General features: G+C 35.8%; 1 long non-coding RNA gene across 1 annotated transcript in view; it reads left to right on the plus strand.

Annotated features, from left to right (window-relative positions):
* Positions 1-10,790, plus strand: part of LOC129253079 (uncharacterized) — a 54,258-nt gene extending 43,468 nt beyond the window's left edge. Inside the window, exon 3 of the long non-coding RNA XR_008583695.1 lies at positions 10,711-10,790. This is a non-coding gene — a long non-coding RNA (uncharacterized LOC129253079). The remainder of the gene's footprint in view (positions 1-10,710) is intronic.
* Positions 10,791-12,796: the final 2,006 nt, after the last annotated feature.

A 12,796-nucleotide genomic window follows, 5' to 3' on the forward strand; every position in this document is an offset into this window, starting at 1 on the left:
GTTGAGTTGTGAGGAAAAGGACGCAGAAGCAAAGTTCTACAACCAAGGAAGGGATATAAAAGAATTACTCCTAAGAATAAAAAAGAATGCAAAAATCGCAATTTTACTGGATGATCGCCAAAATATCAGCCATTTCCTTAGTACCAAAGTTTTCACTTTTTCTTCTTTCTTCTGAAGAATTTTTGATTTTCATATTAAAATTTATTTTACTGATTTCTGATTTTTACGCGTGAATGTTTACATCAAATAGGTACTATTCCAAAAAATAAAAAAAAAAAATAAAAAAAAACATAAAAATAAAAATTTCTGATAAATCCGGCTGGTATGTCTGCCTGAAATTATTCCTATTAAAATAGTAGACATGTTAGCTTAAGTTTGGGGAGACTGAAACAAAAAAAAAATGTTAGTAAAAAGAAAAGAGTGGACTAATCGGTTTAACAAAGTGGCGCACCGTCAGAAATTTCAAATATTTTTTAAACTGTAAAAAATCCTATGGTCCCGATCGGACCAATAGTTTTCTCAAACAAGATCATGTCAATCAGGTTATAAACCAAGTTAAACGCATTTAAAATTGACTTTTTGTTTTTGTTATTTCCCTGATGGACGCAATCTTGTATTCATTCTTGTCAAAGCTTATAACAGGTGGCGCTAAAGTAATACTCCTATCAGAAAATGCTATAAATTTTGCGATTGGCCCCTAATGTCAGTTCTGTTTTGACATTTGTGTAGTAAACACATGCGGAATATACGTTAATAAACAATATTACGCTACACTGCTCCAGAGCGCGGAATATTGCTGATTATTTATTTGACCAATAATCGGTCGGTGACTTTGGCACATCGTGAATTTCGTCGCAGATTTCCTCGCCGTCCAACGCCTACTGGTGAAACACTGCGACGTTTAGCCGCACGCCTCGAAGAGACTGGCACAACACGAGATGCTGCCAGGCGTAGAAGACCCCGGAGTAGCCGTTCTGCAGAGAATATTGCTGCTGTAGCCTAAGATGTTATGGAAGCGCCATCGACATCGACCAGACGACGTGTCACGCAAATGGGTATCAGTCGACGGTCTTTACAGCGAATTTTGATACAAGATTTGAAGATGTTTCCGTACAAAGTCCAGACGGTGCATCAGCTGTTAGCTGCTGACCGCCAATCGCGTCTAACATACGCTCAAGCCATCCTTAATCCCCACCAAGAGGAAGATGATTTTACATCAAAAATAATCATGAGTGATGAGGCCCATTTCCATCTTAGCGGGTACGCAAATAAGCAAAATTTACGCTTCTGGGGCACTGAAAATCCGCGTATAACCCACGAAGAGCCATTACACCCGCTCAAAGTGACTGTATGGTGTGCTGTTTTCGCTGGATGAGTCATCGGACCTTTTTTCTTCGAAGACGTCGCGGGCCAAACGGTTACTGTGAATGGTGAGTGCTACAGAGCAATGATCAACGAGATATTTTTGCCGCAACTTGATGAATTGGGATTGGAACACATGTGGTTCCATCAGGACGGTGCAACGGCACACACTGCACATGCCACAACCGATATGCTGAAGGATGCATTTCCCGGGTGCCCAATCTCCCGTTTTGGCGATTTGAACTGGCCAGCAAGCTCGCCTGATTTGACCGCTCCAGACTTCTTTTTGTGGGGCTTTTTGAATTCGCGGGTTTATGTCAAAAAGCCTCAGACTCTTGCAGCTCTTAAATACAATATCCGTCAAGAATGTGAGGACCTATCGCCGGAAGCGATGGAAAATGCCATAAAAAGGGCTCAAATGGCAATCAATTGTGGCGGCGGCCATTTACATCACATCATATTCTCGACTTGATGTAAAAAAAATTAAAAGACCAAATAAAAATAATCCACAAGAAGAATTAAAGTTTTTCATTTTTTTTTTAATTAGAGCCAAAAAACATCGCAAGGTTACTTTTGCGCCACCTCGTATAATAAAGGACAAAATTATCAAAAGTTAAACTATAAAACACACAGTTGGTGCTCGTTCAAAGGTAAAATGCATGCTCTGATTGCTTCGGACGCTTACGTTGTTTACGTTTTTTGACTTGCACTCGATCTCTTTTAATCAAAATAACGTTTTCCACAACAATTCCGTAAATGTTTACTATAAGAATTTTCACTTTTTTGAAACACTTTTATTTTAAATTTGTTTTGGCTACTAACCACTACTACTCGCAATTTATTACTCCTTTTTGAGTACAAATAATTTAATACATAAGATAATGAAATACTGTTAATAATAAATAGAAACCGTTATGATTTTTTAACACATGACAAAAGCAGACTCGGCTGAATTTTTACATACTTGTTTAAAAATCGATTTCGTTTTCGCAATCGAGCGTTATGGAAGTACGAGTATTCTGCGTTAAGGACGTTCCGTTCGTAGGTAGACACCTTTTTCTTTGTGACAGAGGGATTCTCTGCACTGGTATCATTTTACACGAGTAGCTGCTTTTATCACAAAATAAAGCTTGTATTTATTCCCAAAGTCTTGCGATTCTTATAAAATTCTTCAAATCGGCTATATGCTATGACTGGCCGCAGTTGCCGAGAGTTTTTTGCCAAATAAAAAAAAATTTCGAAACTTTTCAAATAATATGAATGAAATGAGCAGAAAATTTAAGCGAAAAGAGTTTTGATTATATAAGAATGCTACCTGATATCTGCCAAGTATGTTGTTGTATTCGCCTTCGCAAGAAAATTTATAACATTTTTGACGGTCTGGCTACATTTTTATTTTTATTAGTTCATTAATTTGTGTAATGCTGGTTCAAAGCCTGACTGGCTCGTTAAATGATATGAAGCTGTGGCACATATTGATATACACAGAGATTTACAAATTTTAAGTTTCTTTATGGGACTGGTTTCCGATGTAATTTTTAGTAATGTACACGATTCGGAGGTTCAATAGTTCTCCATCATGGCATGGTTAGGTTAGGCAGCCAACACTAAAAAAAAAGATTTGTAAAAAGATCTCATTTAGATGTAAAAGATATCATTTTAAAATAATCCGTAATGCATGTCTTCTCAAGTTTTATCATGCCGTTTAGCCTTTTGCCTGCAATATCCTTTAAGGATGAAAAATATGTTGATCCTAGCCACATTTGTCGAGCCCTACAGAGAGCAGGGCAGAGCCAAGGTAGATGTTTTAAAGTACCCCTAGCTTTCGCTTCGATGCATGTGTTAAACGCATCGCTCTGGACTAATCCCATTTTGGCGGCGTAATGTCGGGTGAGATAGTGTCCCGTCACTGCTCCAACCAATATTTTGCAGTATTTCCTAGACAGTGATAATGGCATCATGGCTTTGAGAAAAGTGGGAGTTAAAATCACCTAAAAATGAGTTTTTATTTCTCTCAAAAACCTGACGCTCTAGCAACTTCAACTTATATTGAAATTAAAGCTCGAGTCTTACACTACAATAATGTTCCATAGGGAATATTCCATAGCTCTCTTCTGTTTGCTCTGTTTATCAATGATATTGGGACCTGTATGAAATATTCCAATTTCTTATTGTACTTATATGTCGATGATCTTAAACTTTTTCGTAAAAGTTCGTGCCCGTCCCACAGTCTCTCTAGGGGGAGTCACACTAATAAATCTAAATCTTCAAATATTATGCGTTTTTATACAGTTTATTAAATAATCAGCTTGACACAGTTTAACACTTTTTCGACCTAGGTATTGTCTTTGATAATAGCTTCATTTCTATAAATTATGTTTGCTTTTTGATTCCAACGGCTTATAGCAATTTAGCTTTCCAGCGTAGATATGCAAAGGATTTTAGGGATCGCCATACATTTCTCCCCTTACCTTCTTTATTTTAGGTCATACAAAAAGCACTAAAATTAGTTTCAGTGTGCGAATTCATAATACTATTAATAGATAATAATACAACTTATAAAAATTGATTTGTTCATTATATTTTACAGCAAAAATTCGTCGCATTGAAGGAACAGAAAAATATAAAAAGAATATCAGGAAACTTAAATGCACAGAAAGCCAGTAAAAATTTCCGTATAAACAGCTGATAGAGTTTTTGCTATTATTTACTTTATTCAAATTATAGTTCAGTTGGTGTAATCCCAAAATTTAAAAATTTATGAATAAAATTGAGTTTACGCACTCAAGTATTCAGATTTTCCATATCATCAGCAATATTTAATTTTTTCACGTTTTTACTATTTATTTATAAACTTGACATTGGCAAAATGTTTTCAACTAAATGGTTTTGTTTACGTTTGTGTTTGACAATTTACATGCATTGGACAGCGAACAAATTTCTTTTAGCAGCAATTTTACAGCTCTTCTCTCTCTCCCATGTTACTACGCTCTCAGTTTTTGTGTTACTCTACCAATAGGAATTAATTTTTATTTATTTATTTAAGATATGTGGGTGTATATATAAGACTTTAAGACTTTTATAAAACATCTTCAGAACGGAAGTAACTAAAATAAATAAAGTAACTTAAAACTACAATATTACCCAGATAAAATTGTAAAGGTAGTAAGTCTAAATATATTATAACTTCGTATATTTACTTTTAAGTCTTGAAGAAAAGTGTTGAGAAGAGTCGAGAAGAGGCTCTTTGTAAATACAAAACAGTGAAAAAGTAAATAAGTAGATCGAGAAAACAATACAATTAAGCGCATCCAAATTCAACTTACAAATTTAAAATAATTGTGAATTATTTTTTTGGAGGGACTATAGTTTTAAGTCGACTCCGAACTGCAGATATTTTTTATGATGATCATTTTAATGGCAAATATACACTCAGATGTTTGCTATTGCCTGTCGAGGGGCGACCGCTAGTAGAAAAATGTTTTTCTTAATTTTTGATGTTTCACGGAGACTCGAACCGACGTTCTTCGAATTCCGGATGGTAGTCACGCAACAACTCATTCGGCTACACAAATATTAATTAATTTTTGTATTTTTCTAATGTATTCATCAGTATCTACTAAAGCACTAGATACCTGGGTATCGAGCAGTGTGAGTAGCTCGATACTCGCTCGAAACTCGTTTATTGCGCAGCTGCTTAAATGTTTTTAAGAAATTTTTGAAATTTTTTCTACTTTCAGTAATTAAACAAAAATTACCTATTTTGCTTGTCAAAATTTTCAGCTCTCCAGTGGCGTAAAAATAATTCCTAAAATTAAAAAAAAAGACAAAAAAATTCTAAATTGAATAACTAGTTTTATTTATTGATTAAAATGTTTCCATATTACTTTCGCCTTTCCCTGCAGGGTATTTACACAATAAACAACTTGGCAACAAAAGTTAGAATTTCATGTGTAAAACAAAGACAACAAATTCCAATAACATTCAGAACAACAAAACTATTGGCAATGAAAATATTACACGTTTTCTAATGCATTTAATAAATGACAATGAAAATATACCAAGTGAACTTTAGCCAAGGGTTTGCATAGAAATTGAAGTTATTTCCACGTATAGAAATGTAAAGGAGTTACCTTGAAATGTGAGTGAAGTTGAAAATTGTCAAGTTTTTTGGGAACAGCTTTTACTATAGTTCTAGGCAAGTAAATAGAAAAAGTTTTTATAAATGAAATAAACAAAATTTTTAAAATATTAAAATATAATTTGAAAATAGTATAATTTTTTGTCAAAATTTTGAGGGATTTTCTAATTTATCTTTTAATTTTAAACAGCACTTACCAGCCAGGTAAGAATGAGAGAAACAAGATTGAATGCGTGACGTCATATTCGTGCAGTTGTGCTGTGTTGCCAACCCTTTGCTCTTCGCAATAAATTTAGTGCTTTTTGAGTTTGGTGTTTGTTTCTTTTTCTACTGGTAGTTGAAAGCTGAAACCAAAACTGTAAGTTAAAAACAAATTGTATAATTAAAAAAAAAAAAATATTTGAGTGCTATTGAAAACTTGTTGATTCTTATAAAATTTGACTTTTTGAAAGTGCAAATCTAGTTTTTATAACAATTTTAATTCATGCAAGCACTTGGGAGTCTTTTATATGGCAGGAAATGCTCTGCAGCGAACACCGGTAAAAATACTAAAATCGGCGCACATTTTGAGCAACTTAAAGATTAAAGTTTATTGTACTAAAATTGATGGCCAATAAAACTGCATACCCATATTGTGATTAAAAAATGCTGCATATTGTGATAACAAAATTGAAAATTTTTATAAGTTTTTGAAATTTGTTAAATCATTTTTAATTGTTTTTACAGTTTGGAAATTTGATTTAGAAGGTTTTTTCAACAAAATGAACTATATAAAAAATTTAGCATGAAAAATACTGCGAATATTGTGTAAGGAAGAAGTGGATGTGTCCACGAAAAACAATAGTACTCGTACAGGATGTCCGGTAGCAGAATTAGATGTTTTTTTCTAACTGCTGAATGTATAAGCTGGGAGGGGATCGCACTAGCGTCGTCATTCAAGCGATTTATTTAGCCAGATAATTTTTTTGTGTCGAGAAAACTTGCAAGTATAGCACTCAAACAAGATTAAGTCCATTGAACTGCACTCGTGTTTCCGTTATAATTTTCTTTAAATCCATCTGATCTCCGAAGAAATCTGGGCTTCTTAACACATCAGTGCCAAAGATCTCAAGCCTGATTCGATCGAAAGCCGGGCAGACGCATAGAAAGTGGTCTGCCGTCTCTCCACATGCTGGGCAGAGTACACTGTCTGAGCTCCCTACCTTTCCCGTGTACTTCACCCATAGAAAGTGGTCTGTCATCAGTCCAACCAGCTGCTTACAGTTCCTTCTGCTTAATGACAGGAGGATCTGCGACAGTCGGTAGGACAAGACATCAGTTTATTTAGCCACATAGTTCGTTAGGTTAGTTGCATCCCGACATCACTTCTCCAGCGAGTGACGCGGAGTGCGGCGTACGGAGTTTCAAATAACATAGCGAACAACATTTAGAGGAAATACTTTAGTTATTGAAATTATTAGTAGCCGAATGGCTTGGTGCATGACTACCAATCAGAATTCAGTGAGAACGTAGGTTCGAATCTCGGTGAAGCATCAAAACGAAGAAAAAGTGTTTTCTAAAAGCGGACGCCCCTCGGCAGGCAATGGCAAACCTCCGAGTGAATTTCTGCCATGAAAAGCTCCTCATAAAAAATATCTGCCGTTCGGAGTCGGCTTGAAACTGTGGTCCCTCCATTTGTGGAAAAGGATCAAAATGCACATCACAAATAGGAGGAGGAGCTCGGCCAATCACTCAAAAAGGGTGTACACTCCAATTATGTACAATATATATAATTATTTTTTAATTGAGCTTTTTTTAAATCTACCCCCAGACAGCTTTTATATCAAATATTTTATAGATCAGTACAAAAATCGGTGTGTGTTCTTTCGAAAGATGTTTCTTGACCACTAAAATATCTGCCATCTTTTTTAATTTCCAGGAACTCACTGATTCACACTATTAAACATCATATTTTCGTTATGTTTACAAAAAAAACACAGTATCTTAAAAAAACACCTTGTCTAATTAGATGCGTTTGAGGTGAATGTTTATCGAGTGGACAACCTGCCAATAACTTTGCGCTCGATTTGAGAAGAGTCGGTCACTTTCTTATAAATAAAAATAAATAAATTCTTATATTCGTTTATATGTACGTGTGCACACCGCATTGCTTTTAAGTATTTGGTTTCATAAGTGGGAAAATGTGGATTCTTTGCTTGGTCATTTAAAAAATTCATGTCACTTTGACAGTCGAATTAAGGAATTTGTCAAAGATATGCCAATGACAAGTGACTAGCGTCGGAATTAATGCTGGGAAAATATATTTGTATTTAATATTAATCTAAAGGCATGTCTGGGAAAAGGCAACTGGCTGTAAATGCTTACATACATACACATCCATGTATATAGTTGGTGTGTGGGGTCGAGCCGGTTAACGTGTATTTTTATTGCAAATTCGCATCGTTAAGCGAGTAAAAACCTATGCGCGTGTGTGTGTGTTAAATAAATGCTTCTGCTTTTCCAATAATATTAATCGTTAGACTATTCGTTTTTTTTAATAGGAATAGTATAGATGTACAGGGTCTTTCTTTCTTTCAGAGTGCTCGATTCTGAAATGTGAATAGAAACAATTTTATTTTTTAATATACAATTAATATTTTTTTCTTTCAAAAATCAGTTTATGGCAGCACTAGTGGAATATAGTGTTGTTTGAATGTTCGTTGCGGGCTTGTGATTTAATTTTCGATGATTTTTTTTTATGAATCTCAATGAGAATAAGCGAAAGGGCCTACAAAATATGTTACAGTGATTTTTTGTAAATAATCCAAAGTGGCAAAATGATATGAAATAATAGCGTTGGCCCTCGTTAGGTAATGGCAAACTACCGAGTGTATTTCTGCCATAAAAAAGCTACTCATAAAAAATCATTTGCTATTCGGAGTTGACTTAAAACTTTAAGTCCTTCCATTTGTGGAACAACATGAAGATGCCCGACGCACATAGGAGGAGTAGCTCAGCCAAACACCTAACAGAAGTGTTTTTTTTTATTCAATTTAATGCCGTGCCATATCCTGAACGGTTGTCCTAAACCAAAAAGAAATATCGAGCATTCCGTATTTAAAAATTTCAACTTAGTAATGTTCAATCTAATGAAACAGTCAAATTTGCTTACTTATAGATCTTTCAATTTTTGTTTTCTTTTTAGGATTATGACACTATTCTAGTAAATGTGCCAATTATATCCAGGCAAGCTTATTTTCACAAGGCATTGGGCGTTAGGCGATTGCACGATTTAACTGTACTCAGACTCTACTATTATCTTTACTTTCTTACGAACCAAACGAAAAATTCGGCAAGGCTATGCAATGCATTCGGCAACCTATGTGTAACAGGCCTAGTAGGAAGTCTGCTCACTGGGCATTCAGGGGAACTTAAAGATAATTAAGACAAGAAATAAAAGTTGACTTAAAACAGAGAAATATTTTTTCAAAACGTTGTTAATGTTTGAAATTTGTTCTAATATTTTGGTGCCCTTTTTTACGAGTATACAGCCATGCCAAAGTAAAGGAAACCAGCTTCTGTAACGTGGTCCCCGATTTCTTTCAAATTATGAAGATGGGCCAAATTTACAGAAATGGTCTTAGAACAATTTAAAAAAATTTTTTTTACAGCTCTGGTTGGCTGTAAATATCTGCCAGTTGAAGGTCTCAAATGGTAGCAAAACGGCGCTTTATAGCTACTTGAGGAGTGTCAGACTGATACTTCAACGATTTCACTTACCTACTTACCCAAGGAGGTGGCAAAGATCAAAAAAGTCCTTATAAAGAGGCGCTAAAACCTTAAATAAGTCAAAATTTGCTGATCTGATTTATATTACTGGAGACTTGTTGAAAAGGCCATAACTTTTCCTACAAAATATTTTTTTAAAAGGTTCTATTTCTTAATTTTCAAAAAAGGGCTGCCTTATAAAGAACACATGTTTTGACAAAGAACGCAACGAATATCAGCCAACAGCCATCAGCCTGATATGGCTATCCGCGTTTTCTTTCTGTTTGATCGAATCAATCAACCATTACGAGGAAAGCGTTTTAACAGCCGATAGGAAGTAATGGAAAATAGGGTCCTAGAAATATTTCGAGAGTTGGATCAAACGCTGGCATACCTGTAAGTGCGTTCCAGTTGATAGGGAGTACTTTGAAGGCGATAATAACACTTTTGAGGAAAAATTTGTATTTTGAATTTTCTGAATATATTCTGGGAACTTTTTGATCAAGGTGCTGTTAAGTGATGTGCAATGGATTACGAGTTAGTTATCTAAATGATTGATCACGTATTACCTTCTTCTCCTCCTTTCGGCGCACGATAACCGCTTACGCGCTTTTGGGCGAGTTTAACAAAACGCGCTAGTCGTTTCTTTTTCGTGCTAAGAAACGCTCGTGTCTCGGCGCCAGTTTGACACACCAAGTGAAACTAAGACATTTTCCATTTGATCTATCCAACGCAGAGGAGGCGTTACCCTTGTCTATGTCTATGCCGTCGTGAAGCTCATATAGCTCATTGTTCCATCGCCTGCGATATTTCCCATCACCAAAGTACAAAGGTCCAAAAATCTTACGCAGAATCTTTCTCTCAAACACTCCAGGGGACACCTCATAGGATATTGTCATCGTCTAAGCTTCTGCGCCATACGATAGAACGTGTACAGTGCTAGATTTGTTCGTCGCGCTACTCATTTGTCTCCTTAGTCCAAAGTAGTACTTGTTGGCAAGAGAGATTCTACGTTGGATTTCCAGGCTGACATTGTTATCGGAGTTAATGCTGGTTCCTAAATAAGCGAAGTGTCTTACAATCTTGAAATCATACCTGTCAACAGTGACATGGGTACCGAGTGCGCCGACTGTTTGTTTGATGAAAGGAGGTACTTCGTTTTGTCCTCGTTCATCATGCGATTCAATGTACGAGTATAACTCTGTCATTGGTTTACTTCTTGCCTAAACTTACTATGAAATAGCGAGGCTGTCTTATTTTCCCCTTAGTAGACTGCATTATCCAAATAATCATGAATCAATAAATAATGATTATGGGCTGTTGTACAAAGATTAGATCATTACTCTATGCTTTTCTTAGCTTCAGCAAAAAACTTGCTTTACGCTCCTTTTTTTAATTTTAATTTGCTTCACTTCCAATCTAAATCTAATAATTTTTCTCTTTCTTTAATTTTTTCACAGTTCACCGAATTCAACTTCAGCAGGCCATATCTCAAGCCACATAGTCCACTTAAGCGTAAAAACCAAAGAGCAAAAAAAAAAAAAATTTAAAATTTAAATATGGTAAACAAAATGTGCCAATAACCTAAATTAAGAAAATGCGTTAAATAAAATATTTAAAAAATATATACATATATTTTAACTATCCACCTGCAAAGAATCTCAAACTTGCCACAAACAGCATCACTTCAAATAACAAAGCTATTTATAACGAACACCGAAAACAAAAACCCGAAATGATTGGCGATACAGCGGAGAATATTGGCGAACATGCCTGGACAAAATTGCTCGACGATAAGGACAGCCTTGGCAATAATGCAGCCATTGTGAAAACAGCACGTATTTCCGAGGTGGATTTTCAAAAGCGCAGCACCAAAGATAGCAGTCCACTGCCACTCGAGCGCTTGAAAGGCAATTGCAGTAACCTGAGTAGCGCGGATGGTGGTGGCGACAGTGGTGGCGGTGGCGGTGGAGGCAATCCACCAGCCGACAGTGTTGGTGGTGAAAGCAAATCACAATTAACCCGCAAAGGATCTCTACTTGGCTCATTCCATAAACAACTAAGACGTTCTTTGAAAGCTGTTAGCGAATCACCCGGTCCACTAACGAGGTAAGTGGTGATAATTGTTTTAATTATTTATTTATATTTTAACGGAAAATATTAAGTAAGAGGTGAGCGTGCTTATGCGAGAATGTGAGTCATATGAGTATGCTAAAAATAAACAGTTAGAGCAGTTTTAAGCAAATTCAAAGCTGCTCGTTGCACATTTTTCCATATTAAATATACCATATCTGATATCTTAACTTCACAAATAGTTTTAAATTTTTTTCTTTTTTATCTGTTTGTAGAATAAGTGTCCACATGGTTGTAAATTCGTGAGTTTATCATAGCACTTGTACACATTTCTTCTAGCTAAATTCACGATTTATATGGCCTAATCACGTATTCTAAGCATCACTAAAGTCCATTATGTTTTATATTATTCCCCTTAGAATTAACAGTGTTTTCATTGCCTTGACGCCTATTGTAATGCGCCAAAACGTATTGGCACTTACAACTGCCGTTTTTACGATTTAACAATAAAGTTATTGCATTAAATTTCTTCGAAAAATCTAAGTACTTTCGTCATACGTAGGAAGGTCGAAAAGTTCGGGGAATGGACTGGTTAGAGATGGAAGGGCTAATGTTTGAGTCGTAAGCATTATTGGGCGAGTCAATACAACGGTAAATACTAAGTTTTGAAAGTTTTTGTATGTAATAAAAAAAATAACAGTCAGAAAATGGAGTTTCGTTCCACACAAGTTTCCCACTAGCGAAAGAAAAAAATTGCAGAGCCTTATGGAAGAGATGTCATCTTTTAACGTATATTCTTGTCCAGGAAAGGCAGTGTGTAGGTGGCATGATCCATTTATGCAAGATAGAGAGTCAATTGAAGACGAGACATGATCGAAGTCGGTGGATTGAGATGACGTCCATCAATAATGTTGATAAATGTAAAAGTTTGCTCTTGCAGAAGCGCGTTTGAAAAAGAAAGAAAAAAGGCAAACATTGCCGGAGTATAAGCTACGCATATTTTGTGTATCTTCCATTATTACTTAGTTGCTAGATCACCGGTTTTGCCTTCTTAATTTGAGTCCTTGTAAGGAATTCCTCGATTTCTGAGAGTTTCTCATTAAGGCTACTTCATCAAGATCCTTTAGGACGTCCCCTGCGCCGTTATCTTTGCAGGTTCCAGTCAAGTGCTATTCCATTTGTCAGTCACTGGCTTGCGCAGTGTATATCCAATCCACTTCCATTCCTGTTCTCGTATTTCAATGCCTCTTGGTTTTTGTGTGCCTCGATCAAGAAGTTCGTCTACGATCCACGTTTCGCAGCCATACAACGATGCACATCCTCAGCTATTATTTAGAAAATTAAATTTTTTTGAGGCTTACAAAGTCTGCTTGGCTTTGCTGGTTCTGGTATCAATATCATCTATTACTACACCCTCCAGTGTGATTTGGCTTCCTAGATAGGTGAAGTTGTTGACATTATCGATGGATTCTC

The sequence above is a fragment of the Anastrepha obliqua genome, chromosome 1 (genome assembly GCF_027943255.1).
Source record: "Anastrepha obliqua isolate idAnaObli1 chromosome 1, idAnaObli1_1.0, whole genome shotgun sequence".
Lineage (NCBI taxonomy): Eukaryota > Metazoa > Arthropoda > Insecta > Diptera > Tephritidae > Anastrepha > Anastrepha obliqua.